We start from the raw sequence: 24,801 nt of genomic DNA, 5'->3' as shown, positions 1-24,801 counted from the left end.
TTCAGCCCACCTACCACTCATTTCTTTCTTCCAACTGCCAGAGTGACTTTTCTAAAGTGAAAGCCTGCTCCTGGTTCAAAATGCTTTGATGACTCCCATTGTCTTTAGAATAAGAGCTAAACTTTTTAAGATGGCACTTAAGGCCTTAGAACATGTCGCTCATACCTCATCTATGGTCACTACCCCCCTTTAGCCTTCCTCTACTACTGTACTGTAAATATTCCTCTAGTTTGTAATAATGATTTCAGAAGACAAACAAAGCCCCTATTTAAATGCCTAGAGGGCTGCATAGGATTCATAAAGTTTCTATCCATCATAGTAATTTATGCTAATGAAACGTTCATTAGATACCCACAGTTAATTGGCTGGGTCAGAGTGCTTCTGTAGCTATGTCTATGGAGGGCAAGTGATTCACAAGCTCCATGCTTGCTGTCCATGAGAATTACAAATAGAACCAGGAGCCTGATTTCACTTCCATCTTCTCCAGCTCCTGGCCCATCATTCAAAACCATGCTTAAATGTGCATTTTCCACAGAGCCTTCCATGTTCCTTTCAGCGAGAACTAACCCTTCAATCATTAATGTTTACTTTAACTTATCCATATTTTTATCTAGGAAAACTGGGCAAGTTTTTGGTTCCTCTAATTCACTTATTAAAAAGAGGATTCCTTAAGGAAAGCGTTCGTCTTAGCACTTTGTATTTAACCCAGGTTATATTGGATTAACAAAAATATCATTTACCTTTAATCAGGAGCTCTATATCTTCTATAAAATAGTTTGTTTAGGATGTTACAGCTTCCACTGACTATTGGTTAGGACTGTGATCTATACGTATGGTGCACATAGACCAACTTTATCTCTTTTTTAAAAAACAATCTACCTCTGCTTATTTGTCTCTATTCTCATTCCAGCCACACCCAACTATTTTGCCTACCTTCAGTTCCATGCCTTTCTTTATGCAGTTTTCTCTCTTGGAATGCTCTTCTTTCCTGCATCTCTGTCAAATTCCTACCTAGCTTCAAGGTTAAATGCCATCTTCTATGAAGCCATCCTGGTTTACTGATCTGAGTATGATCTCCCTTTCTTGACCTCCCTCCTCCTGCCCCCAGTGTCATTTGTTTATACTGCTCCAGGGTACATGCCTATTCCTGTTATTGGTTTTCATTATTTCTGTGTGCCTTTTCCTTCCAACTAAATTGGAATTTCCTTCAAAGCAGGGTCTCATCTTATTTATTGTATCCATTATATGGCTCCTAAAACAGAGCCTGGTGCAGAGTAGGTGACTGACAAATATTTGTTGAATGAATAAAAAAAAAAAATGAGAGGTGTTCAAAAAGCATCTGTTGAATTGAACTAATCACATAGATTTCCAGCCACTGAATGACCTGGATATTTGTTGAGACTTCACTGAATCCACATAAGAGCTGCAAGCTGTGATCAATTCCTTGAGATCTTTCTTCTCTTGAGATGGTCAGTCCTCAACAAGAAGAATGAATGACGATAACTTTGGGGGCAGCAAGCAGAGCATTAGACTTGGAAGACAGTATACCTCTCCACCATTTCCTCCCAGATTACTCCTGAGGGCATGGGCGAGCTAGTTTACTTGATGGTCTAGGGAGAGTGGACACTTCCATGTATCTCTTACTGAGAGGAGATAGTCATTTCCTTTTAACCTTCCCAACTCCCCTTTTCAGGCTGGAGCTTAGCCACGGCAGGGTCCTCGCACAATAATCCATCCTTAGATTTTTAGGAGAGGGTGTGGTCAGAAACTTCCACTTTCTTTGGTTTGGCCATAAAAAAATCATGAACTAATAGTATAGAGAGGGAAGATGAGTGAGAAAATAATCATATGAGCAAGATGGAATAATTAGAAAATTTGTCAGCAATATCATTGTGAACTGGATCATTATAGAGATGGAGGATCTCACATTTATCTCATTTGAACAAAAACTCTTCTTTGCCTCAGGACCAGAATGGCTGTACTTATAGAATGAACACTTGGCTTGAATTGCAAACTAAGTTAAAGATGATTCTAGCAGTACTTTCCACTGTCTCTTTATTTTTTCAATCTACTAACTTTCCATATCAGAAATGTATACCCTATATATTAAAGAAGCAAAGACAGGACTTCCCTGGTGGCGCAGTGGTTAATAACCCGCCTGCCAATGAAGGGGACATGGGTTTGAGCCCTGGTCTGGGAAGATCCCACATGCCGTGGAGCAACTAAGCCTGTGTGCCACAACTACTGAGCCTGTACTCTAGAGCCCGTGTGCCACAACTACCGAGCTCTCGTGCCACAACTACTGAAGCCTGCGTGCCTAGAGCCCGTGCTCTGCAACAAGAGAAGCCACCGCAATGAGAAGCCCGCACACCACAACGAAGAATAGCCCCTGCTCACTGCAAGTAGAGAAAGCCTGCGTGCAGCAAAGAAGACCCAGTGCAGCCAAAAATTAATTCATTCATTCATTAATTTAAAAAAGAAAAAAGAAGCAAAGACAACATTCTTGGTGCTGTCTTCTTTCTTCACCGGTGAGGGTTACACATGTGTGTTCACTTAGTGCTTCTTCATCAACCTGTACACCTAGGATTTATTCACTTTTCTTTATGCATGTTATATTTCAATAACGAGGTTTATTAGAAAAACTGAATGGAGGACTGAACAGCAGAAAAGAAAAACTAAAGAGCTAAATAATAAGCTAAAAACTGGGTCAACTGTCCTTACAGAAGAGAGCATAAACAACAAATAGGTTAAAATGTTCAAGAGAAGTTGGGAGACTTGGATGAGATATCTGCAAATTCTAAAGCCTATTTAATGATGCATGGTTCCCCTGGGCCAGTCTGAAGGAATAAAATAGAGCTAATGAAGGAAATCTTCAAGTAAATGACAAATAAATAACACCTGAAAAAAAAGAGCTCTCAGATTGAAAGATAACACCGTGTGCCAAACAGGATGAACAACCTCACAAATTCACACAAAATTATGACATTTTCTTACTTAAAAGATTTTAAAAAGTTGCAAAAGCTCCTCCAGAGAATCAAAACAGATAACCCACAGATTTCTCATCTGCAGTACCGGGTAAGAGAAGACACTGAAGCAAAATCATCAGAGAATTGAAGGAAAAGAACTTTTGACTCTAAAATTAAGATTTAACTATAGTCGGTAAGGGTTTCAAGTATTCAAGGTATAAGGCACATCAATAGCCTACTGAAAAGAGCTTTCTCTCTTGCTGGTAGAGCCCTTTTGTTTTTACTGAGGTGTACATTCTTCCTCCATGTGATTCAGGGATGAGGCAAGACAAATTCTCTCACCCTGTTCCCTTAGGTAACCGAGCAAAAAGCTAGCTCAGTGAGGAGAACTCTGAGATCTCTAGCTGACACCAGAACTGGAAAGAAAACTCCTCCAGGCGGCTGCTGTCCTGCTTCCACATATTCTCACCATCAAGACCAGTGCTCTGACTGAAAACTGTTGCTATAGGATTGGTTAAGTATTCCTGCCCTCGCTTCTTTATACATGCTAAACTAGCACAGGCACAAGCTCTCTGCCCCAGGGCACTACCCATGGTGCATCCTGCTTTGCCTGGTTCAAGAACTCTCTTATGGGGACTAAGTGCATTCTGGAAAGTTCTTCCTGTAAGTGTTGTGCAAAAACCAAGTGTTATCTATGTCCCAAGTTGATAGCGTTGTTTACCCTACCTTCTGGCCTGACAAAGGGTAAATCTTAATTAGTCTATACCAATCATAGTAATCCCATTCCCCTTGACAGTGGTTAGTACATATAGAAAGGGCTGGGTGACTCAGTCCTGGCCAATAAGATGTGAGGATAAATCTGCCAGGGGCCTTATATGAAAGGTCTCTTTTCCTTTCAAGAGATCATAGGGAAAAGAGGCAGAGTGCCCTTCCCTTGGACATTGTCATGTTTGCCAGTGATTCCTGGGATTGTGGCAGCCATTGCCAAGAAGGGTGTCAACCCCAGAGCAGAATAGAAAGGTGGAGGATGGCAGGGTGGGATGGCAAGAAGAAACTTTCCTTTATGTGATGTCTTTGCTTGTGAAGCTGCACTTATCTCAGGACCTGGTGGTAAGTGAGATAATTGAATTCCTTTATGTTTTTAAACAATTCGAGTAGGGATTTTTGTTACTTGCAGCCAAAAATTTCCTAATTGAAACATAGAATTCAAGAAATTTACCATTTACAGATCCTCTCAGAGACAGTTTATACCAGGAAGAAGAAACATGAAGTCAGGAAGAAGCAATGAGAGACAATTGCAATGATGAGCAGGGAAATGTGTGAAATTTAATGCAAAGCAAAAATAAGAATGAATATAAAACAAACTTTGTGAGCATTTAATTATAATATCCTGTAGAATTAAATAAGTGGTAAACAGGTTTTAGACGATGTGCTATGTGAGAAATAGGGGGATTGTTTTGGAAGTTTAAAGAAAGCTTCATAGAGGCTACAGCACGCAAACTAGGCCTTGAAGTCTTGTGGGATTTTAGGACAGGAGAAGGCTGAAGAGCAGTCAGGGCTTTAGGAACAGGGTGAAATGCATGGGAAGTTGGGGCCTCCGTGAATGGTGAACAGAGTAATGGCCGTTCTGAGAAGTTTCAAGTTCAGAGTATTCTTCTGCCTACAGTATGCTTCAGAAATAAAAAAGAAAATATTATCACTCCTCTGTTACCAAAATGTAGGCCATACATATATTTCAGTGTGGCAATTCTGTTTTCTGTGTATCCAGAAAAAATAACAATGGTGAAAAGGGTCAAAGGAAGGGCACCTTAAACCATCTGAAGGGCAGAGGCACTTCTGGGGATATGATGATAGACTAGAAAATGAGGGGTTTTCCGACTGTACTGACAGCAAGAAAAGCAAGAAAGCTTTTGGAGAGATTTGCAAAATTTCAAATGAGTATGGAAAGGGTAAATATGACATAGTTCACCAAAGAGTTTTTTATTTTAATGGAGTTAGTGAAATAATCCCTGAAAATCCTACCGAATTAAATGTAAAAAATTAAAGACAAAAACAAATAAGCAACCCAAAATCTATGTTATTTTCCCAGTTCTGCTATTTATTAGCTGTGTAACTTTGGCAAATCAATTAATCTGTACCTCAGTGACCTCAGTGATAAGATGCTATCTCCCTGATCTACTTTACAGGATTATCTTGAGGATCTGAGCAGACAACATAAGTGATGGGGGATGGAGAAAAATTTTAGATTCTGTGGAGGCATAGAAGGAATCTGGCTCTTTTAGAACATATTTTTGAAATGTGGCAAGATTGTTTGAGAGATGCCCAGGGCTGTCCTGTTGGAGAGTGGAAAGTACAGTTTCCAGGGTGACTGTAGCACAGAATGCAGGAAGCCACCAAGTTTGGTTCAGACAAACTACTAGTGTGGGCACGGAACCAAGTTGGAGGTAGGATTGGAGACACATATAGAAAGGAATTCTTAGAGTTTTTAATAGTATGGGAGCTATGCCAAGACTTGCAGCTTCGGTCTGGAGTCTGCAATTAAGGGTGAACTTAGAAGGGAAAATGAAATGGAGGAAAGAGCCTGAACCTTTTTTGAAGCTGTAACGACATAATTTGCATGTTCAACCCCAGAGCTTCCACCATGCCACAGTAAAATTGTTTATGTACTTTCCTACATTTATGAAGCTTGGCAAAGGTGGTAGTGGACAGAGCGTCTAAAGAGAAAGGCAAAGGGTAAGCTCTCAGGCCCATGGCATGGGCAAGGACATGAGAAAATCACTCCAAAAACGGCAACTACCCAAATAGCCTCCCTGCCGAATTTGTCCCTGGAGCATTTCTCTCTCCAGACCCCACTCTGGAAATGGGGCATGTAAACATACTTGGGAATTCTTAGAGGCACTTAAAATTATCTGCTGGCTTCCCACCTCTAAAAAGACTAGACCAGTTATACTTCTACCTCCGGGTTATTTTTTTTAAATTGTGGGTTTTTTGATTGTCACACTGATTGGGGGCCATTCATATTTACTGGGCAAATGTTAGGGATGTCAATGTTATGCAAGTTTGGGGCAGTCCTGCCCAAAGAATTGTTCTGCATTCCATATATGACTTTCGTATGTCCAGCTGGACAGTCATGAATGTGGACAAACTTATGCATTATTTGAACTGAAAATCTAACTCCATTTTACATACAAGCACAATATATTTATTACAGCTTTAATATATCCTAAACTTTCTAAGAATAAAACTTTATACTCTGTCCAGAACTTTTTTCTAAGTTTTCATTGATTTGGAAATTTGCATAACTGTTGGAAAATTGCAACATTACTCAAGGGATTTAGCTGTCTATATAACACATTTGTCTTCATTTGTATCTGTAGTTGTTGAATTCAAGAGTGACTCTCCCTCTAAATGCCAGCTTCTGACTACTTTATTATGTCTTTCAATGTAGTTATTCCCAAGCAAATTGGGAAACATATTACTGGAATATATATCATTTTATTAGAAATTATTGTTCTTTTATTTCTAATTTATATCATGCTTAAGGCATTGTCTTGATTTTTTTTTAAAAAGTAATAGGTGTATATAGGTTATATTGCCTATGAATTTCATTTTACGATTTTAAAGGGGGATTAACAAAATATTTGTAAAAGGTGGCATTTGTCCCATTGGGATTGAGAAACACTAGACATTTTTATCACTAGGTGATTAAAAAAGGGAGGAGTCATGAATGTGGGTTGTGTAAAATGCCCATTGCCTACACATTGTACCCCTCCTCAGTTTAACTGAAGGAAAATTACAAGTATTCAGGTCAAGGAGGGTCAAAAAATGTGCTTTTGGGGTTGACCGTAAGTGCCTCAGTGTCAGATTTTTCAGTCGTTTGGTTTTAAGAGAGGAGTTTGTCAGTTCACAATACCAGAAGATCTGAAAGCAAAATAAAAACAAAATCCAGAACCTCTTCGGCTTCTCAGTCAACAAGGAAAGACTTGCAAGTGCTCAGAAGACTGTAAGTAAAGCAAAGCCCTATAAGATCAAAGACCTCTGCTTTCCTTTATGGAGCATTAACAAGCTCCAGAGAACAAGGGCTGCAAATAAGAAGAAAATAGATCAAAATTCTGACTCTTTACAGGTGAAAGTTTGCTTTTTTTAGAAATGACATTTTGATACATGCTACAATATGGATGGACCTAGAAAACATTATGCTTGGTGAAATAAATCAGACACAGAACAAATATTGTATGATTCCAACTTACATGAGATACCTACAATACACAGATTCATAGAGAAAGAAAGAATAGAGGTGTTACCAGGGGCATTGGGCTAGTTAAATAATAACTAGGAGCAGAGATTTTTTTTTTTTCTTTTCTGGCTGTGCCACGCGGCTTGTGGGATCTTAGTTTCTGACCAGGGATGAAATCTGGGCCTACAGCAGTGAAAGCACCGAGTCTTAACAACTGGACCGCCAGGGAATTCCCGGAGCATAGATTTTTTTTTATTGGAGATGGTAAAAAAAATTTTGGGTATAGATAGTGGTGATGGTTATACAACATTGTGAATGAATTTAATGCCACTGAATTGTACACTTATGAATGGCTAAAATGATGAATACTATGTTATATATATATTTTTACCACAGTAAAAAAATAAAATCAAAAAACAAAGTTTGCCTTTTTTAAAAAAAGTTCAACCTCCAAATATAGTTCTATTCCTACAGTTTGTAGATTTTTAAATCCCATGCCTTCCCACTCACATCCTTTCTTTCCAACTCTGTAATATTAAGCCATAAACACCATTTTATTGGGGGGCTGGGGGAAGAAAAAGAACAAGTTCTGTGCAAGAAACTTCCACATTGTTCTTTACTCTCACATCTTCAAATGCCGCTTTTAAAATAAAGGAGAAAAGATGACTGTTTGACATATATGGGAGATCTATCGTGCTCCAAATAAATTTTAATGAATGCAAAAGGCCTTAAACTCCTTTTCTTGGGCTGTCATGCCTGCTACTCCCTTTGAAAGCAGTTTAATTTCTCTGAGCAGAGGCTGGGGCCTGTGCTTGCTGACACACTCATACACACGACCGTTTCCTTACAGCAGAAAAAAAAAGGGGGTATAAAAAAATAATCTGCTCCAATATCTAATTTGGGGGTTTGGTTTCGTTTTCTAGCTAATTTTTTTTAACTGAAAGCAGTTTCTAAAAATTATCATTTTTCCAGATAGTTTTTCTCATGATCTTTTATCGTAAGAGCAGATTTCCACCCTGTGGACAGAGAATCAAGAAGACACAAGCCTAAACAGGGCCCATAAGTTCTTCTACCACATTTGGAAGGTGGAGGGCCAGGCTGATTTGTCCTCCCCACTCTCCCCTCGTGGGGCTTCAGTCTCTCTAGGCCCGTCTATGACTTAAGTCAGGCTTCCATGGGCCATGGTATATTTTTAAGTCCCTTATTTTCTGATTGAGAGGCTGCTTTGAATACCTATCTGCATAGTTTTGTTACCCTGTGAGTGAAAAATCTCTATCTAAATGCATATCTCTATATCTCTCTTTATATAAATATATACATAATATTAGCCAGAGATGTAAAACCTCTTTGTTCCAGCAGTCGAGCCGCCAGGTGGACCATTAAATCTACATGGATAGGTAGACAGGCTTCGGCTGAGCACTGCACAGAATCCCCGACCTGGGCGTTTCCATCACAGGTCAGAGGCCAACTGAAGCAATATCAGCCTCTAGATCACCTGGGTAGAGCAATAGAAACTTCAAAAAAAGCCTGCCTTCTTGGAGACATCAAAGTTTTTTTTTTTTCCTTTTTTAATTTTGTGGGTAAGGCAAATAATAGAGTCTTTGTGCTTTATCAGAAAAGTTAATGAAGTTTACTTCTTTAGAACTTGGAGTGAATAGTAAACAAAATTATGTTGTCACTCTCCCTGGAGTACATCCCAGTGCTGTCACATTAAGCAAACTTATTTCTTCTCGTGGGACCACAGTGCCTGATGGCTTGTGCAGAAAGAGCTAGAGAATAGGAGGATATGATGCATTTGGAGCCATGTGTGAAGGGAATGACAAGCAGATCAGCTTTTTAAGTGTTTACAATTTTAAGACCTTTAGGGAGACTGACTTCGGGCCACCCTGTGTGTCTGTGGGGACTTTGTTCTGAAATGTAGTGAGATAGCCTCAGCCCTCAAGTCTCTTGCAGTCAGAGGACAGGCAGCTGGGCGCCGAGGAAGGTGCGCCACTTCACTAGGGGACAGCACTGCATTTTGAGGAGACTTCAAGGAACGTCACCGGACCACGGCCTGCTTGGCCTGGACTAGACAGGTTTAACGAAGGCAAGGGAGGAGAAAGAGGAGCCTAGACAGCACCATAACGACACACCTCTCTCCTCCCCGATTGCATTTCTCTGCTGCTGACAGCCTCTGGAGCAAAGTCGTGGCAGAGCATGATGACTAGCTGCCAACAGAAGGAGAGGGCATGGAGCAGGCTGGTCAAAAACCCTAACCCAGAGTTTGGAAAGTTGTCTCCCAAATGGCAACAGGTCTTTGGGAGTAAACAATTTAGTTCATTTCGAGGAAGAAATATTTATGATTAAACATGACAGGTATAAAACGCTGGGAGAAACAATTTTATGGGCTGCAAGAAAAAGAGAGAGCGTTTACCCCTGCTCAGAGTGTTAAAAACCTTTCTCCCCCCTGTGGTCTTTGGCAGCAGATGGTACTCACTGGCAGGAGACCTGGTATTGCTTTTCCCTAGTCCCTAGTAAAGTTGCTCTGCACTCTGGCTGGCGCCCTTTTGGGTCGTCACCACTGACTACATTTCAAGTGGCATGTGGGGTGTAGCTGGTGGGAGAACTGGGTTCTCTTGTGGTCAAGGAGCATTCAAAAGAGCAGGAGAGGGCTTCCCTGGTGGCGCAGTGGTTAAGAATCCACCTAACAATGCAGGGGACAAGGGTTCGAGCCCTGGTCCGGGAAGTTCCCACATGCTGCGAAGCAACTAAGCCCGTGTGCCACAACTACTGAAGCCCGCGCTCTAGAGCCCGTGCTCTGCAACAAGAGAAACCACCGCCATGTGAAGCCTGTGCATCGCAACGAAGAGCAGCCCCCGCGAACCGCAACTAGAGAAAGCACGCGCGCAGCAACAAAGACCCAATGCAGCCAAAGATTGAAAAAAAAGAGCAGGAGAAGGAACAGCCACGTCAAGGCCTGGCTTGTCCATGGGACCTGCTTTGCCAGGAACCACGGGACGCCCGACCCCAGTACAAGGAAGGCCACATGGAGAAGCTGGCAAAGGAACTGGCCATCGGCAGGGCAAAGGAAGCAGCTTCTGTGGGTTTTCGAAGCAGCCACACTGCCAGTGTTACACAATGTGATACGATGGGGGGGGGGGGGGCGCGGAAAGTGGTCTTTCTTGCTTTTCCAAATTAAGATAGACTTTCTTTGAAAAATTAATAAACAATAAGTTTTTTAGAGTGAAAAATGATCCGGAGCCATTTGCCCATTAGCCGATGAAATAAATGGCATATGAATGTTCGAAAGGGAAATGGATAAACTGCAGTTTCACTCAGCTCCCTCCAAACGCTGAGACAGACAAGCTTGTTTCATCCTGGTCAGGAGCATGTGGTTTGATGGTCAGAGGACGGGCAAGGGAGTCAGAAAGTCTGGGTTGCATTCCCAGCTTTGCCACTGACTCACTGGGTAACCTTGACCAATGGTTGCACCCTCTGTGTCCCCATCCAGAAAATGGGGATTTAATGACAGCCCCCAGAAAGGAATGTTTGAGCAGTTTCTAGGCACATGGGGTTAGATATTTTGAGGTCCCAGGCAGGCGAAGATGGCAAGATATCCAAACTTAATTTTCTTGCACAGGGAATCATGGTTGAGAGCTTTTAGAAACAATTGGGGTTGAGAACACGATAAATCCCCATAACTGTCAGAGGTAACCTTTGATATACGGCTTTAAAAACTCTCAAATCTTTAAAGCCACCCCGTCACCTTCCAAGGTTTCATGCTATTGGACTCTGTGAATTTATTTGAAAACGATTTAAAATTAAATTCCATGGCACTGAGTCATCTCCTGCCAGCCACTAAATACTAAGATGAAAATCTCTTGTGACATTTAACACAATGGCTGTTCAGAGGTCTTGCATTAGATATTTTAAAGACTTTCATATTTCGGTTTGCTGCCTTCCATAGGAATCTTAATAGTTTGAAACACTGCTAATTATTTTCAGCCAGAATATGAATACCTCAGATTTGGGACAAAGACACTCCTCTTTCACTGGCTCTGTTCTTTGCTTGTCCTATAGAGATTCTTTCTTGTGAGGAGCCTAATTGGTGCTGTGAAAATAGTAACGAAAAGAACAAGGGTCAGGGTTCCTGCATTCTTGTCCTGGCATTTCTATTCTGGTGAATAAGTAACTTAGTCCATCTAGGCATCAGTTTCCCTGTTTGTAGTATGAGGGTGTGTCTCAAAGCTTTCTGTTTTTGCTGTTGCCATAGACCCCTTCTTTCAAAAGAAGCATTATGCATCATTCTAGGATTAAAAAGGTGGAAAAGAGGGACCTCAGCCCTTCTCTGCTCTGCTGACAAGCCCAGGTCAGCAACTTTGTGAAACCCAGCATGAATACCACTGGCTAGAGTCCTTCAAGTCGTTTTCATATATGAGAATCTGTGGGTGAGAAGAGAGAGGAGGAATTGGGTATGTTTACAGCCAATCAATGCACGTTAGTAACAACTGCTGAATCCAAAGATGCCTATTTTTGGTTTTGGTCCAGTCATTAAAAATAGAAGGTTTTCTACAGATTTAATGTGATCACTATCAAATTATCTATGACATTTTTCACAGAACTAGAACAAATAATCCTAAAATTTATATGGAACCACAAAAGACCCAGAATTGCCAAAGCAATACTAAGGAAAACAGAACAAAGCTGGAGGCATAACCCTCCCAGACTTCAGAAAATACTACAAAGCTAAAGTAATCAACGTACATGGTATTAGCACAAAAATAGACATAGAGATCAATGGAACAGAAAAGAGAGCCCAGAAATAAACCCACACACCTACAGTCAATTAGTCTTCGAAAAAGGAGGCAAGAATATACAATGGAGAAAAGACAGTCTCTTCAGCAAGTGTTGTTGGGAAAGCTGGACAGCCTCACGTAAATCCATGAAATTAGAACACTCACTTACACCACACACAAAAATAAACTCAAAATGGTTTAAAGGCCTAAATATAAAATATGACACCATAAAACTACAAGAGAACATATGCAAAACATTCTCTGACATAAATCGTAGCAGTGTTTTCTTAGATCCGTCTCCCAAGGCAAAAGAAATAAAAGCAAAAATAAACAAATGGGACCTAATCAAACTTAAAAGCTTTTGCACAACAGAGGAAACCACAAACAAAATGAAAAGAAAACCTATGGGCTGGGAGAAAGTATTTGTAAATGATGCAACTGATAAGGGGTTGATTTCCAAAATATACAAATAGCTTATACAACTTAATGTCATAAAACCAAACAACCCAATCAAAAATGGGCAGAAGATCTACATAGACATTTCTCCAAAGAAGACATAAAGATAGCCAACAGGCACATGGAAAGATGATCAGCATCGCTAATTATTAGAGAAATCCAAATCAAAACCACAATGCGGTATCACCTCACACTGGTCAGAATGGCCATCATCAGAAAGTCTACAAATAATGAACGCTGGAGAGGGTGTGGAGAAAAGAGAACCCTCTTACACTGTTGGTGGGAATATAAATTGCTGCAGCTGCTATAGAAAACAGTATGGAGATTCCTTAAAAAACTAAAAATAGAGTTACCATATGATCCAGCAATCCCACTCCTGGGCATATATCTGGAAAAGAAGAAAACTAATTCAAAAAGATACATGCACCCCAATGTTCATAGCGGCACTATGTACAATAGCCAGGACATGGAAGCAACATAAATGTCCATCAACAGATGAATGGATAAAGAAGATGTGGTACATATATACAATGGAATATTACTCAGCCATAAAAAATAATGAAATAATGCCATTTGCAGCAACATGGATGGACCTAGAGGTTATCAGACTAAGTGAAGTAAGTCAGACAAAGACAAATATTATATGATATCACTTATATGTGGAATCTAAAAAATAATACCAATGAATTTATTTACAAAACAGAAACAGACTCACAGACATAGAAAACAAATGTATGGTTACCAAAGGGAAAAGGGGGGAGGGATAAATTAGGAGTATGGGATTAATAGATACACACTACTACATATAAAATAAACAACAACATCCTACTGTATAGTACAGGGAACTATATTCAGTATCTTATAATAATCTATAATGGAAAATAATCTGAAAAAATATGTATATATAACTGAATCACTTTGCTGTACACCTGAAACTAACACTGTATTGTAAATCAACTATACTTCAATAAAAAAAAGAAACTATTTCAGATAAAACAAAGTAAGCTGAAATTTTAAAAAGAAGGTTTTAAAAGTTTGGATGAAAGCCACTTTGTAGTGCCCTTTTTGATATGCCCATGACCTATACTCACATAAAGTACATGTAGTTACTCTCATTTAACTATAATGCCCCATTCTTTAATTATTCCTGATGAATAAAATTCACTGTATTTTGTGCATAGAAGTTTTTCCTGACTTGAGTGGTTTCCTTTAAAGAAACAAAACCCTCATAAAATATTTTCTGTTAAGAGCTTCTTTTTCCTCCAAAGTGAAAATAGCTTTACAAACTATTGAAGATACACATGCTTACTTTCATAGTTTTTAAAGATATTTAAAAAAAAATTATACAGCATATAAAGTAGAAGAATAAATTTACCTGTGATCCCAGGTACAACTGCTGGTGTATGACATCAGGTACAATTGCTGTTAACATTTCCACATATTTCTTTGAAGTCTTTTTCTATGCACACACTCTGCTACATATCATGTAAAACATGTTTTGAGAAAAGCAAAAAAATAACCTCATACATTTATTTATGCAACTATAGATATCCTGAATACATACGTATCCTGAAAAAAAATACATAGACATACACACACATATACATATTTCACTGTCTATAGAGATAGATTTCATCATCTTCTGTGGTTATACAGTATTTCAATTCATGAATGTATCATCAGTTTTTTTCACTGAAGGACATTTAATTTTTCCAATATTTGCCTTTATAAACAATAGTGTGATGAACATTTTTGTACATATATTTTTGTGTAGTGCCCAATTATTTCTATTGAATATATTTCTTAAAGTGGAACTCAAACTGTACACACATGTGCAGTTTTAGTATTGGCTATGAGAAAAGTTGGTACAATGTATAGTAGTAATATGTGGCATCTGGTATGGAAATACTGAAAGGTTTGGATTTTATTAGAAAAAAGAATGACATTGTTTCTTGGAAATGCTTTTTTATTGACTTTAAAATGCTTGGTCTTTGTTGATTAAGGACCAAACTGAAGGCTCTGAAAGGGGTAATAACTGACCAGAAAAGTTCACTTAAGAAAAATGGTTACACAACCATATGATTGGGTCCCCAGCTGGAATACTTAGTGGATTTCTAAGGCTCACAACTATTTTGAAACTTAAGGAATACAAATACCTTATCCTTGTTCATTGAGAATAATTCCCTCCCTTCATTCTTTTATTTTTTAAATATTCACATGACCTATATTTTCAAATGATGATTAGATGCAGACAAAAATAGGGTTAAATTGATGGATAACGGGGAAAATGTTTAATCCAGAAGCAATTATACCACAACATGTCCCTCTCTTAAGTAATCTTAGAGATTACTAATCTCAATGACTTGCCCCTGAAGGATGAAACTAAATTGTTTGAGACCATCACTTTGATATTATTGAATGAGTTAAGGAAGAAGTACTATTATTTTTGTGTTAAGAATTCATCTACTGTGCTGTACAATGATGGCCTGTCACTCTTGACAACATAGAAAAGAGATCCACTTTGATCTCTAGAAAGTTAAAGCTGCAGGCAGGAATCAGTGCAGATGACAGACTTCCTGTTCCAGACTCTCAAACACAGAAACTCCAGGACAGGAGGAAAACCTATCCTATAACAAATGGGAGAGTTACCTTCAACAGAAACTGCCCTTCTATGTAATAAACACCTTTCAAAATATGTAGACAACTGGAGAATCTTATTTCTACCAACACTACTGCCATCATCTCAAAATTCCACATCTTTTCCAGACATTAGAAATATAAATCAACTGGCTTAATTTGAAACCTGTGACTCCTTTTTTAAAATTAATTTTTATTGGAGTATAGTTGATTTACAATGTTTTGTTAGTTTCTGCTGTACAGCAAAGTGAATCAGTTATACACATACATATATCCACTCTTTTTTAGATTCTTTTCCCATATAGGTCATTACAGAGTATTGAGTAGAGTTCCCTGTGCTATACAGCAGGTCCTTATTAGTTATCTATTTTATATATAATAGTGTGTATATGTCAATCCCAACCTCCCAACTTATCCCCCTCTCCTTTCCCCCTTGGTAACGATAAGTTTGTTTTCTACATCTGTGACTATATCTCTGTTTTGTAAATAAGTTCATTTGTACCATTTTTTAAGATTCCACATATAAGTGATATATGATATTTGTCTTTGTCTGACTTACTTCACTCAGTATGACAATCTCTAGGTCCATCTATGTCACTGCAAATGGCATTATTTCATTCTTTTTTTATGGCTGAGTATTCCATTGTATATATGTACCACATCTTCTTTATCCATTCATCTGTCGATGGACATTTAGGTTGCTTCCATGTCTTGGCTATGGTAAACAGTGTTGCAATGAACATTGGGATGCATGTATCTTTTCAAATTATGAAACCCATGACTCTTAATGAGACAAGTTAGTGAAAGGATTAATTAACAGCTGTCCACAAATATTCAAAGCACCCATCAGTCTCTTCTGAGTAAATGGAAAGGACAACAGATAAAGCCTGAGAAGGTGCTTTGTGACTAGAATTTGCCATACTACTGTGAGTTATTATTAACACATTTAAAGAAAAGTTGAAGAGACAATGGCTAATTTGAACCAACCTATTAATCTAGAATTACTTATGATGGAAAAGAAATTTTTATAAATGGAATTAGACACAGGCTTCAAGAATACAAGTGCTATAACAAAGAAGAGGCTAACTGATTGTTTCTCTCCATCTTTATTCTACCTCTTCTCAGTCCCCTTCCCCCCCAGAACACAGGTTTAAGTTTAATCTAGAGCTTTAAATTAGATGTTAGAAATATTTTTTGATGATGCATATGTTTTAACTACTGCAATGGGACTATAAAACAACATATAAAATCAATTCCCCTAGAAAATGTTTAATAATAAGGTTGCTATTATTGGTCTGGGTTGATTTGACTCTTAGAGAGACATAAAAAGAGGGGATCCTGAAAACTTTTTAGTTCCTTGAGTCTGTACCATACTTTGGACTCTGCCTCATCTGAGTCTTAGGAAGTCCTGGGCAATTAACCTCTATGATTCTGCAAATAATCTCTATTTGGGAGAAAGTTTATTCTAATAATGAGTGGATATGGCTCAGATATTTATTTCCCTTCATTTTCCCAACATCTACAGAGAGGTATTCTGCCTCAGTATTAACATTATTTATTTTCTCTTCCTGATGATATCATTGTGGCCTACTTGATTTTAAAGATTTGATTATACATTTTTACACACACATTCATTAATAATGGAAAATAAAAAAAGATACATTCATACCAAGTAATTCTGCCTAAGGAAATTTGAGCTTTTTTGTGTGTTTTAACCTGTTGACCAGAGCTGGCCATTTGCATGAACTAAAGAGGCAGCCACTGACTACAGTGATTGGTTGAGGGACATAGATCCAACACGTTATACCCTTATCCTCCCTGTATTTGTCAAATTGCCTGAAGATCTTAACATTAGGATAATTCTTGAATGGCCTTACGGACCCAAGAGTTTGAATTTACGTGGGAGAAGAAATATACTACTTGGTTAATATAGCAGCCTGGTTAATTTATATGGTCACCCCAATATTCCACTAGGCAGAGAACAGATCTCAGAGGGAAAATGAAGGCAAAGACAAGAATTGAAAGGAAGTTGATAGTGTAAGTGTGGGAACAGAGGTTCCTGCCCAGGCCCAATCCTGGATGCCCACAGAAAGGCTTGATGTTAGGTCTTACTTGGCCCTACTGCCTAGCAAAGAGTCTGGTGCTGAATGAATAAATAAAGGAATGAATATGTGGGTGTCAATGTGAGAGGGTGTTTAATAAGTGTTGATGGTGGAGGTGGCCTCATAAAAATGAGAGTACCTAGATGGTGGTGGTATGGATATATAGGGAATAAATTTAATTTTTTTAAGGGTGCCTCTCAAGATCTGGAATTTGTTTTGGGAACAGTCCCCCATAGCAGTTGCCTCTTGTGGGATTTTCTGAGGGTAGAAGTGGCAGGGTCCTCTTTTATGGCCTCTCTTTCTGTATACTAGCCCACAGTGTCAGCCATATTTTCCTCAGGGCCATTGCACAGACCACCACCAAGGAACTCAGTCCTCTGTCCAGTATACCTTGCTGATGGGGACATCAATCTTCCTCATAGTTGTTCCTCCCAGGTTTTCATAATAAAAATGTTCTCAGCTATTTGGGCAAGGACTTTTTTTTCCCAGACTAGATGCAAAAATACCTCTTTGCACTGGGCCTATCTCATATGTCTTTTCAAAGCAGCATGGGGGCAAAAAAAGACTTAGAAGATATTCACAGTTTTTCACAGTAAACTCAAACCTTTCTGATGTGGGTTCCTGACATCTTTGGCTGAACTGAGCAGCTGGGGGGCGAGGAGGAGGTAATGGTGGTCAAGTAACTTCCAGCACTCAACCACCATCCTGTTTGGGTTGAGGGCCTCAAGTAACACACTTGGTGGGAGGTCTGGGCTGAGCAGGATGAGTCTTCCTCCCAGGGAGCCAAGGAGAACACAAGATCATTGTCAATAAGGTTCAGGAGCTGCTGCAGAAGGCTTGGGCCGTGGCTGTCCCCAAATACCCACTGCCAGGGAGTCCACAGAGCAGCACTGGCTGTGACCTCAAAGGGATGGAGGAAACTGCCATGCTGGTCTGGGGTCAAACTGTGTGTGGTGACAGGGAAAGGAATGTGGACTTTGGCTGAGTGAAGAGAGGAAATATGGGAACCTAGGAGAAGAGCCACCTGAATTTGTTGAAGATTTACCACCAGCCAGGGAGGGTAATGTTTCTTGACTCTCAAGATGTGGTTTAGCCAATCTATTAGCTGCTTTGAGAAGTCTCACTCTCTATTGGGTACCATCTCAACAAACAACATGAGCTCTTTAGTGGGGGAGAGAACTAATTGTTGGGTCCATTCCATGGAGAGTCAAGGTACATCAAAGGAAGAAGTCATTTCATAAGCACACAGATTTGTCCTTGACTTGGATTGTTGTAAAACTAATTTGCAACTAGAAATTACAGAAAACTCTCAAAGGGGGAAATTACTTAGTAAAGTCTTAATTACAGCTGTGAATGGTGGAATCCAGCAGGTTGGATTAGGAACAGGAATATCTGGGATGGAGCCCATTGTCTTCCATTTTCTAGTTGTGATGGATTTGAGTAAGTCACAAAACCTGAGTTTCAGTTTCATTCCTATAAAATGAGGATAATCATTCCTTTCCTATGTCTCTCAAAGTGTTGTTGTGAAGGCCATAGGTGGAAAACATTCTTTCAATTCTAAAGTTCCACACAAGTGCAAAGATTTATATTTGCTAGAGATCAGATACCTTTCCTCCCATTTCCTAAACGCCACTCTGCCACTGCACAGAATACAAAAGGTTGACTCACAGTAAATACTAAAACAAAGAAACAAAAAAAAACCATGCAGCTATAGAGCAAATATTATCATGGAATGATCTCACATTGCAACAACCAATGGGACAGTCCTAGTCCTATACAGTTGGAGTTCCAAAGCCCAGCTAGTTGCATGTTATTGTCAAGGCCTGCATTCAGAAAACTTCAACATTTCCCTTTATTTTATTTTATTTTTTTATAACTTAACCCACTGCTTCTTAGCTGATTAGCACAGACATAAACCAGAAAAGACTGCTCTGTGACCTCAGAAGTTTGAACAAATAATACTCCATCCAGGTTGTAATTACACAAGAGATATAACAAAGACAAATGTGGACCATTTGTAATAACCTCTGAATGTTGATATGAAACTGTTCACGTCCAGCTGATTTCTATAGAGAGTAAAATAAAAAGGAATCAAAATATTATGTACTAGTAATATGAGGTAAGACTCTAAGAAGTATAATTCAACTTCTATTACTGATGGAAATGCTCTAGGAATAGAAAAAAAAAACAGAGAAAACTGCATTGTTAAAGACCTTAAGTCCTTCAGAGCTGCCTTAAATCCTTTTTATAACAAGACAGGACATAAACCAATGCAGATAGACACACATTAAAATATGTCCAGAATTCTTCCCTGCACATATTTTTAGTCTATTTCTACCTGGCCAAAAGGAATACAGAATTAGAATAAGTGGCTGGTGAAATAAATCTCCACAAGGAAACCAAATAATCATTTAGTCCAATAACTGAAGACAAACATTAAAAGAAGCTGCTTTTTTGGTTTGTTATTGTACCTCTATTCCTCTTCACTGCCCCCCACCCCCCACCATAATAGTAGTTTTAGGGGCTTATCTTCTACTTCTCTTTGTTTTACGCGTCACTGTCATACTCTGCATAACTGAAATGGCCACTGGGACTGGGAATGCAGGGGAATTCTGACATGAAATCTATAAGAACTATTTATACACCTCTTAATCACCCAATTTAATTGAACTTTCAAATAAATGTCTAGGATTAGGGGAAGAGTTACTTAAATTTAGACTCAGCAGCATGATGAACTATATTATGCAGTCATTTAAATAAATGAAAAATATTTATAACATAATGTAAGGGAGAGTTAGTATAATTCAAAATATGATTGCACATTATCTGAAATCTATGTACACACAGAAGGTAAACTGTAGTAACATATGGGGATTGTGGTCACGTGCTTGCTGATAACATTACCTTTAATACTATTTTGGAATTGCATTTAAAAACATTAATGTTGCTTTTCTTTCAGTCTGAAAAATGGTTGTTCAGCTGCCATTTTGATCCCCATAAAAAAGAAGAAGAGTCCAGGACCTCTTCAACATTCAATTTAGTGTAGATTTTTTATTTTCTAATACACTCTGAAAGATATTGTATTCACGCTGTTTAATGTTTTTCTCTGAATGATATCCAAACTTCTACTTCTGCCCTCACAAGTGCAATATTGCCTGAATTTTTTTTTGGCTGCGTTGGGTCTTCGTTGCTGCACACAGGCTTTCTCTAGTTGCGGCGAGCAGGAGCTACTCTTCGTTGCGCTGCGCAGTCTTCTCAATGCGGTAGCTTCTCCTGTTGCAGAGCGTGGGCTCTAGGCGTGCCAGCTTCAGTAGTTGCAGCACGCAGGCTCAGTAGTTGTGACATGTGGGCTTTAGGGCACGCGAACTTCAGTAGTTGTGGCTCAAGGGCTCTAGAACGCAGGCTCAGTAGTTGTGGCACACAGGCTTAGTTGCTCTGTGGCATGTGGGATCTTCCCGGACCAGGGATCGAACCCATGTCCACTACATTGGCAGGCAGATTCTTAACCACTCTGCCACCAGGCAAGTCCTGCCTGAATTTAACAACTATTTTTTTTAACAACTATTTAATCTATTTCTCTTGAATAAATACTTTTCTTTACTAAGCTCTTAAGAGGTACATATGTAATAAGTTTTTTGGTAATATGCACCATGATATCTTTCCATTTCATTTAAATTTGATTTTTAAAAATTAATTGGCATTTCTAAAACACTATGGAAAGGGCTGATGAAGAGAGAAACCAGAGCAACGGTGAAAGAAACTGATAAGTTGCTCTTATGTTCCTGAAAATCCTGCAGTTTCAGATTCAGTCAAAATGTAGTGAGAGCCTATGTACCATAACAGGCACCACACTTGACCCATTGAATGACTTTTCACTCAACTTCCCAGACTCTATGCCATCGTATTATTTGCTCCATTCTACAAATGCGCACACTGAGGTTCAGAGAGGTTCAGTCATCGACAAAAGTCACAGAGCTGGTGAGAGGCTGGATTTTAACTCCAGTTTTCTGATTTCAGATCTAGGGCTCTTTTGACCAGAGCTTGCTCTAATATATTGAATTTGATAAATTCATCCTTTTTACATAGATAGGTTTTTTTTTTTGGTTTTTCTTTTAAATTCAAGTAATAGTCCACAAAATAATCACATCTCAAAGTGAATAAATATAAAACTACGTATGAGAAAGGCATATTTCTATTAAAAAATAGAAGGTAGGACTAGAAAAATGAGGTAGCTAAGATGGTAATATAATCACAAAGGACTCTGATAAAACTATTTGATTCTTAAATCAAGGTATGCCCGAGTGAGTGTAACGTTACCTGACCCACAGGTTGTAGATTAGTTTCTACCTGGCCAACATAAGTCTGGGCATGATTTCTTAGCTCTGCTAGTTATTGTAGGACTCCAGGCTGACAGATTTAAAATAGGGATCTCCTGTCTAAGTAGGGAAAATGGTACTGCGCAAAGGAGTGAGATGAGTGCCTTCTCGCTAGATGGGGCTTCTTGGAGCCATGAGGACTGGGCTGTTAGTTCAGTGGCCTAGTGCTTTGGACAGGCATGAGAACAGGAGGAGGATTCAAGGAACCAAACCAATCCAGTAAAAACAGGAAGTAAAATATTAGTATGAGATGGTAGATAAAAAAAATATATACCCCAGAGGACCAGTGGGTAGGACAACTGGGTTTTAGTCCTGGGCCTTTCACTAAGGAGGTGGGTAAGTTTGGATAAATTACATGACCATTTTGGACTTCTATTTTTCATATGTAAAATGATGAAATTGAATTACATGATCTACTATCTCTCCCAACTCCCATCTCTCTTCTTATGTTGTATTTTGCCAGGAATTCCTAATTGGCCAGTAGATCCAAAGATTCAGGACTGAGGGAAATCTAAAACCTTTGCTCACTGGGGCATTTCAAGACTCTGGGGAAAAGCATCTCTGCTTCAAATACTGATAGGCAATTTTTCTTTACTCATGATGATCCTGGTTTGATTGGATGATCAGTAACATTTTGAGAGAATTGGAAATTTTATAAACTTTTCCTCAAGATGGGCTCAAGAAATGCTTAAAATAAACAAATATCATGGAGCTGGAGAAATAAAAAGGACAACTAGTAAAAAGAGACCTTCTGTAGATAAAACTGGACTCAAGTCAGGCAGAAGTCCTTGGAAGAAGATATAGGGGTGAGTGGAAACCAGAGAAGGATTCATTCATTTATTCAACAAACTGGATACTTACCAAATTCAAGACTCTGTGCTGGTTAGTTAAGACATAATATTCGATTACAGATACTGTTTTCAAGGACTTTTATGTTCAGAGGTGACATAAACATATACATAAATAACAGTAATACAGGGTAGAAAACATTGTTTCACTAGAAATAGAAGTAAAGATAAAAGTGCCACTATGATCACAATGATGAAGGCACAACATCTTCTGATGATCAAAGATGTCAGGAAATGGCATTTGAACCAAAAGTGCAATAAAAGCTCACTGAAAGGAATCTAGGTAAAGGAGGTGAAAGACAGATGCAACTATAAACCATAGAGAGTAAATGTACTAATTCTGGGCCACTTATAACTGATTAGGATCCAACCCAGGGCAGGAACCCTCTGATCTCCCTGGCACCTTGGATCCAGCCTGCCATCCTTGGATCCTGAACTGTACTGTGAATGGAAGCAGAGCTTCTGTTTGTTTGCTGTTTTGTTTTGTTTTTTAAAATTAATTTATTTTTATTTTTGGCTGCCTTGGGTCTTTATTGCTGCGTGCAGGCTTTTCTCTAGTTGCAGCGAGCGGGGGCTACTCTTCCTTGCGGTGTGCGGGTTTCTCATTGGGTGGCTTCTCTTGTTACAGAGCTCGGGATCTAGGCGTGCGAGCTTCAGTAGTTGTGGCACTCGGGCTCAGTAGTTGTGGCTCACGGGCTCTAGAGCGCAGGCTCAGTAGTTGTGGTGCATGGGCTTAGTTGCTCTGCGGCATGCGGGATCTTCCCAGGCCAGGGCTTGAACCTGTGTCCCGGGCATTGGCAGGCAGATTCTTAACCACTGTGCCACCAGGGAAGCCCAGAGCTTCTGTTTTGAGATCATCTGGCTATTTTGATCATGTGAGCATACTACAGTTTTATGAAAGAAAGTTATTAATGTTAGCAATGATGTATTGAAGTGGTTAAAAGTTTAGAGTTGTCAGATTCTAACATACCTCAGGATTAGGTTTGAAGGAAGGCTTCCTTTTTTCCAGTTGTCTAAAGATGGAGCCAGATGCAGGGTGATTTAGTAGTAAGAGCCCAGGACTCAGAGCCAAGTCCCAGCTCCAGACCTCACTCAGGGTAAGACTTGATCACGTCACTTATCACTTTGAGCCTTAGCTTCATTATCTGTAAATGGGGTTTATAGAACTGCTCTGTCTACCTTACTAGATTCTTATAAGAACCAAATTAAATAAGGTTTTAAGTTAGTACTTTCGTCTTCCTTAATAGCAGGCATGTGTCGTGTGCATTTTTATCTCTTTAACCCCTAACCCTTAACGTTGCATATACCAGACCCTTGACCAATTATGTTCCATTGTGTTGTGTTGCCCTTTAAATAAACCACATCAGGCCCCTGCTATGCCCTTGCTTGGGAGTGTGGATTTGACTGTCCCAGTGGCTATTTATCCCTTTGGTCCATCACACCTGATCAAGGTGATCTTCTCTGATGAAATACAGTGTAGTCTTCCATGATATCATGCTGTTTTCCTGTGGTCACCATTCATCAACACAGTGTCATTTGTCATATAAAAGGATTTGCTATTCAAGAGCCTGGGGTCTGTTCTGTGTTAGCTAACAGTTATCCACCATTGGACGGCTAACAATACCACTCAGCGGGAAATCATGCTTTAAATGATTTGTTTTATTTTAGTCATGTCATCCTGTGTAGCTCTGCATTGCTTTATCTGGGCTATGGAAATAGTTTCGAGTGTGAGTGGTCAGAATCAAGCAGTGTTCTCTCACTTCATCGAATGTGGCACATACTCTCTCCGGAAAATCCTATGGACATTTTGCAGACCTGCTTATCTCAGGAAGACTGAAGTTTTTAGAAGGCTGCTCTTCCTATTTAGGGGTAAGTGGCAAGGGGAGGAAATGTTCGCTACTGTTTGGGTTGTGTTTTCTTAGCTTGGCAAAGGATTAGAACTTAATGGGATTGATTAATGACTCACACACGGGAGACAAGGTCCAGTAGTTTGGGCTGAATGAGGCTGACTGCCTATTTTGCTTTTCACTCTCCCAGGACCTTTAGCAACTGTAAAGTATCTATTTCCCCAGTTTACTCTTGGGGGTAGATTAGACCGAGAAGAAATGTATTTTGAGTAGACCTCAATGTACCTTATCTGCAGCTCTCTGGGGAATGTCACCCCCAAGAGAATGATATGTCTGATTTCATAGAGACAGTGGGGTTGAGCACTTAAACTCTTTTGAAATGGCTTTCCGAAATTATCTCATTTGATTTTATGAGATTTGCTTCCAGAACTTTTCATTTGGGAAGGTTAGACTATCAGACTGACTTGGTGGAGAAGTCAGCACCTTAGCAAGAAGATAAGACTCAGGATGTAAGTGCCCAGAGGTCTGGCACCACTCACCAGCCTGGCATGCCCTAT

At 39.3% G+C, this 24,801-nt stretch overlaps 1 long non-coding RNA gene across 1 annotated transcript in view; it reads left to right on the top strand.

Moving 5' to 3' along the window:
- The first annotated feature begins 871 nt into the window (after window positions 1-871).
- LOC309665599 overlaps window positions 872-24,801 on the top strand; it is a 75,118-nt gene continuing 51,188 nt past the window's right edge. The window contains exon 1 of the long non-coding RNA XR_014266560.1: window positions 872-24,266. This is a non-coding gene — a long non-coding RNA (uncharacterized lncRNA). The remainder of the gene's footprint in view (window positions 24,267-24,801) is intronic.

Source organism: Balaenoptera physalus, assembly GCF_965194825.1.
Source record: "Balaenoptera physalus genome assembly, chromosome: 8".
Classification (NCBI taxonomy): domain Eukaryota; kingdom Metazoa; phylum Chordata; class Mammalia; order Artiodactyla; family Balaenopteridae; genus Balaenoptera; species Balaenoptera physalus.
Note: the sequence above shows the minus strand (reverse complement) of the source record. Positions and strands in the feature narration are given on the sequence as shown.